The 6,098-nt window shown below is 43.6% G+C and overlaps 1 protein-coding gene across 2 annotated transcripts in view; it reads right to left on the reverse strand.

The window, feature by feature from the left end:
- The window catches only part of PLAGL1 (PLAG1 like zinc finger 1), a 50,425-nt gene that overhangs the window by 30,553 nt on the left and 13,774 nt on the right, over positions 1 to 6,098 (reverse strand). The gene's annotated exons all lie outside the window — the stretch shown is intronic.

Raw genomic sequence — 6,098 nt, forward strand, 5'->3', positions numbered from 1 at the left:
CTAACAAGGAAGAATTTTAACTTGCAGAAAAAAGGAATAAATCCATCTAATTTTTTATTCCTTAATAACTGATTACACTTCATTTCACAGACAATGTGAACTGATGATATTAATGTAATGCATTTTAATTAAGAGCAGTTCGCTGTAACTCACATCTTCAATAACATTTATTATTAAAACAGAATTTTCAGGCATCGTGTATTCTACCCCACTGCGTGCCATTCTGTGTTTAAGCCTGCTATTTCTGGTATTCATCCTAACAGTCCTGATGCTTGCAGAGTCAAAAAGAATATTAACCAAATATAGGACAAGACATTTAATTTGCTCTCTTGAAAGACTTCTGGAGACCTCTAGTTTTCTGCTGAACTAATTTATCTTGTTCTCTTCCCATTCATCTGCTGGTTTTTGACTGAAATTTTACTATAAGCATACAGGAACAGAGTCTGAGTCTTCTGTAGCTGTCTGAGCAGTCTCCAACATAACGGGATTCCAATGAGTGAATAAGGCTACTTGGAGCAACAGAAATAATAATGCATGTAATAATAAGAGAACACACAAATAACAGTACAAATCACATCAATATATGCCATTTTATGTCATGTACAAAACTTGAAAGTTTCAGGCAGTGTTTGAAGGTATGTGTATATGAATTAAGAGTGAATGAAAGAGGTTCAACTAGGTGGAGTGCTGGGTCCTGCACTTGGGTCACAAACCCATGCAGTGCCACAGGCTTGGGGAAGAGTGGCTGGAATGTGGCCTCGAAGAAAAGGACCTGGGGTTGCTGGTTAACAGTCAGCTGAATATGCGCCTGCAGTGTGCCCAAGTGGCCAAGACAAATGGCATCCTGGCCTGTATCAGCAATAGCGTGGTTAGCAGAACTAGGGTAGTAACCCTCCTCCTGTCCTCAGGACTGGTGAGGTCACACCTCAAATCTTGTGTTCAGCTTTGGACTCCTCACTGCAAGAATGACATTGAGGTGCTGGAGAGTGTCCAGAGAAGGGCAATGGAGCTGGTGAAGGGTCTGGAGCACAAGTCTTATAAGAAGTACCTGAGGGAGCTGGGGGTGTTTAGGCTGAAGAAAAGGAGGTTCAGGGTGACCTTATCGCTCTCTACAACTACCTGAAAGTAGGCTGTAGAGAGGTGGGGGTCAGTAACAAGGGCAAGAGGAAATGGCTTCAAGTTGCACCAGGGGAGGTTTAGATTGGATATTAGGAAAAATCTCTTCACCAAAAGGGTTGTCAAACATTGGGACAGGCTGCCCAGGGAAGCGGTTGAGTCCCCATCCCCAGAGGTATTTAAAAGACACGTAGATGTGGAGCTTAGGGATGTGGTTTAGTGGTGGACTTGACAGTGCTGGGTTTATGGCTGGACTAAATGGTCTGAAGAGTTTTTTCCCAAATGATTCTATGATTCTATGAAAACTTGACTCTGATGAAGACAACAGTATTTTGTTGCTGACTGAAATGCATCAAAGAAAACATCTTTGTTTTTAATAATACAGTGTAAGATACTCACAAATCAATTGGAGCTGGTTGGGAGAGCTGAGGGAAGGGGAGTTTGGAAGAAGGCAATAAAGATGACAGGAAAAATGAATAGCAAGGAATAAAGAGAATTGAGAAGGAAACAGACTCACAGTAAGTAAGATGAACACAGAGGATGATGAGGCAAAGGGGAGCTAGTGGCCTGCTGATGAGAATTTGCCGAGGAAGAAGCTGTGACTGTAAGGTGCCAGGATGAGGAAGCTGAGATCCAGCTATCTGCTGAAATCTAGAAGCATATTTTCATGTTTGAAAAGACTCAGAGAACACTTCCAGTGATCCACTGCAAGCACCTAAGTTGCCATCTTAGCTTGAGAACATGCTGTGTGTGCCTGCAACCATACTGCAGTCATGCTGAGCGCTCTCCCCAGCATTTACTCAACAGTGATGTACATCCAACACTACTGGGCAACATAAGAAGATGCTGATTACATTAGCAAATTGACAATCAATAAACCTATATATCCTCATTTAAGCGCTTGCAGACCTAATCCCAAGAACAAGACACATGAAGTTAGTAAATCAGACTCATCATCTTACCATGTGTCTCACTGCAACATAGTCAAACCCCCAAGGAATCAAATTGTAAATTCTAGCATAAAATACAGTAGAGAACATATATTTTATAGATGCTTTGGACTCTGGAATTTAGAAGATTTCTGATGTCGAAATATAAAGAACGCCTACTCTTTCCTTCCCACATCCTTAAACTTATCTTTCAAGTGTATGCTGACTTCATCAAACAGAAGACAAGTACAAGCTTTGTATTTTAAAAGATTATTTCCAGTGGTGGGTGGTTGGGGTAGTTGACAGGTATACTATAGACTTTACTGCAGAAAATTCCTATTTTCAACACAAACCAAAAAGATCCCTTCCGCTTTTGTGCTGCACACATTCCCTAGTGGGATAAAACTAAGAGGGAGCAACTCATCAGAAAGTCTCGTCAGGGAAGATACTACAAGGAAAGATGCTTCAACTGCCCATGCACAAGCATCCTGTGTCTTTTAAGGTGCCCAAGGACATCTGAAACACCCACATGAGTCTGATAGCAATACTAATGATTGTAAAGGAGAAAGAGTCCCTCCTGGACCAGGAGTTAAAAGCCAGGCAAGGCTACACAGGGCATCTCAAAGAGTATTAGACACTTACATTTCAGCAAATTAATCAAGTCCTACAGTATTGAAGTTTGTGTGTTTTTACAAGAAGCCAGGCAGATAATGGGCAGATTGCTGGTAAATCACTTGTGTCTGAGATCAAGGGGACTGCAGATGAGGCATGAAACACAAGTGCCAGCACATCAACTTCTCTTCTGTAACCTCTGTCCTCTACCAAAACAGCTGCCTCTGGTGAACATACAGTTTATAAACTAGCTTTGTCTCTGACTGGGACTGTGTGCAGCTGGGAGAAAGGAGCAGTAAAGGGGCCCACATGCTAAAAGGACATCAATGAGTCTCCTTTTTTCAGGTGAAAACAGGCATGCTGAGTGCATGCTTCCTAAGCAGCAAGTGTCCTAGTCTGATTTCCATTATCCAGAAAACACTTCATTTCTGAAAAAGATCTACTCTGCAGTTTGATTCCATTCTGGCTGAGAGCAAGGCACTTGTCTGTGGTGTTAATTGCTAAAAATTTGGGTCTTGCAGAGGGAACAGTGGACTCTAAGGGCATCCATATGTGACTGTATACGTGCCAACCTTTGTCATCTCCAGAAACAACAGGCTACATGTTGCCACTGTCAGTGCAGTGCCGTCAACTAATAAAGACTTCATCCCCGCTGCAAGGAATTACTAGGCAAAAGGACTTCACTGTGCTGGCATTCAATCTGCAGGGCAATTACCTGGTAAACCACCGCAACACAACAAGCTCTTCCCTCCCGCATGGTCTGAGTCAGTAGTATACCTTCATCCTCCCACATCTGATCTGCAGCAGTCTCCTGTCATGAGAAAGTCCAGCCTCAGTCTATGCCCTTCCCGTCCCCAACACATCTGCCATCCAACCATGTTGCAGTGACATGGTGGTCACCATGAACACCCCAATTATTCTGTGGTGTCACTTCCATGGTAAATCACCGAAGTGTTTTTCTCTACAGGCCATCAAAGCCTGAGAAGCTTTCTTTTCCCACCCCCATACAGTCATCTGACGAAGCACTACTAGCAGCAGCAACCCCACAGTGTCCAAGTCCAGCCCTTGGGAAAAGCACAGAGACTACAGACCCAAAGTGAGGACCTCTGTGAGGGCATCCCAGTCACTGCAATACAAGCCACTTGCAGAACAACAGAGCAGCAGCTGCACCAACACAAGGAATTGCTCTTCCTCCAGCAGCTCATCTGGACATTATCTGTGACAGGCTGAGGACAAGTACTGCAAGGAGTATTTGCAGAGGCAAGGGAATGTAAGCAGAACTACAAGGTCCTTCATAAGCTATGCCAGCTCTTCCCTGCAGTTATCCTCAAAATGGACCCAGAACTGCCTGTCCTCCTAGCTGCAGAAAACCGCCACCATAATTCCTTCTCCTGCTTCAAGGGTACCCTTTGTGCAGTGTATTGACCCCTGACCAAGGGGTCTCCAACACATGCAAAGTCATGGCAGCCACAAATGCTGTGCCAACTAGGCACAGTGCCTGGTGGTTTCTGGCCACACCAGTCACTTGTCCATCTAAACTCAAGTGGTTGGTCAGTGACCATGCTGGCCTCAGTTTAACATTGGCCAATGTTCTCTGTTTTCACTCCTTGTAAACCCCACTGACGTATGACATTGACCTTTAGACGAAGTGGGGTAGGTACACTGGTCAAATTTTCTATGCTGCCCACACAGTCAAAAGAAGTTGTTTGTGGTTGCTCTTAAATATCATCACTTCTCATCAATGAATAGGCAGAAGAGAAGGAAAAGCAAAGTAGAGGACATTTCCCATACATGAAAATTGCAACCCTGAAAATGAGAGGCAAAGTCTAATGAGGTTCTTACAGGGTTTCAGGTATCAGGAAATTAACTCATGCATTTAGGTGAGTTAAGTATAATAGATGGTTAACAATCTATGGATAGCAAAGCAGTGATTACAGGCACATTGGATGATGAAAAGTTCTGTGCTTTGTAGTGGTGTAAAGTGGCTATGCACTGGCTAGAGGAAGTGAGGACGGGTTCTGCACTGCCTAGAAGGACATGTCACAGTGTGTTTTGTCCAGGAGACAGAATTTTAGGGTTTCAGATTTTCACTTGTCCCACCATTGCCAAAAATTCATAGACTATGCATTTTGTGTTTTATAAGTGACTGTAGTGGCTACTTTGTGGCCATGTACGACTCAGGACAGATACACATGATGGCAGTGGGACTGCCCTGTGATGTCCAGGGTCCACAGTGGGAAAGGCAGTACCTGTTACCCATGCTGTTCTGATGCAGAGGATGTGGGCGTAATGAAACCGGACTACTAGTTTTGAGGTATGGTCCACAAGGAGGACCCGTATGAGGATCGAGGTCACTGCTGCACCAGAGAAAAGGTGACTCCCACAAGGAAATGCATAGCAAGGGAAACAAGCCCGCACAGGAGCTCTGGGGCTGTTCATGATGCAGCCACTGCAGGTCACTACAAATTTCTAGGAAGATGACATGGTTTTATCAAACAGTACTTGCTTCACTGGCCTTGAAGCTCATCTTCATCAGAGACAACAAACTCCATGGCAAGGGAAGCCAGGAAACTTCTCTGTGAGGGACCTTTGCAATGTCTGCAACATAAGACTACAACCAGTTGTTCAAGACAGCTACCCTGCATATAACGCTCATGTGGGTTCATGTGACAGAGTTCTTCCACTGACCTCTCTTCTAGAAGACCTACATCTACCTTCTCTATCATCTTGCCCCAGAAAGCCAGAGGAAAAGCAGGCACTGATGTGGGAAGAGATGTAAGTGGCAGCAACAGGAAAAGCTTTCATATTGCCACACTGACACTGTGGGTGATACCCTTGTGTTTTCATCATGATGCCATCTGAAGATGACAAGAGAACATGCTGCCTGCAAAAGAGACCTATACCATGCAGAGACAAAGACCTGGATCATAGCTTTTGAATCATGAATTCACTGCAAGCAGAGACATGGTTGTTCTGAACCAGTTAGCATCTGCCCCCACCAAGTCTTCAGAAGTTATTACAGGATTTCTTACACTGTTTTCTGCACAAAAACAAGGTCAAAAAACAATGACAATTGTCAGCACAGGCATATTCTTTCTAATGACCTGATGTTATACAGCCCAAAAATGCACCTCCGTTTCATGCTGCATGCCAAAGAGGTGCATTTTTAACCAGTCACCAGAAGACTCTTCTGATGCTGTGAAGTCATCTATCCACCTTACTTAGGCAGCTGAAAAGGGACACTGCTATACCTCAGATACTTGGAAGAATGTCCAGCACATTTATAGATGTCCACTCATTTATAGATTCACAACAGCCTCATGTAAATTTATATTGTTATCTAAGTACCTTTTACCATATTTTAGGTGTGTAAAGGTAAAAAACAAATAGAAGTATTTTTACAAGACATCTATGGTAAGTAACACAGGTGCAGATGTCTTT

Source organism: Lepidothrix coronata, unplaced genomic scaffold (assembly GCF_001604755.1).
Source record: "Lepidothrix coronata isolate B3197 unplaced genomic scaffold, Lepidothrix_coronata-1.0 Scaffold123, whole genome shotgun sequence".
Classification (NCBI taxonomy): domain Eukaryota; kingdom Metazoa; phylum Chordata; class Aves; order Passeriformes; family Pipridae; genus Lepidothrix; species Lepidothrix coronata.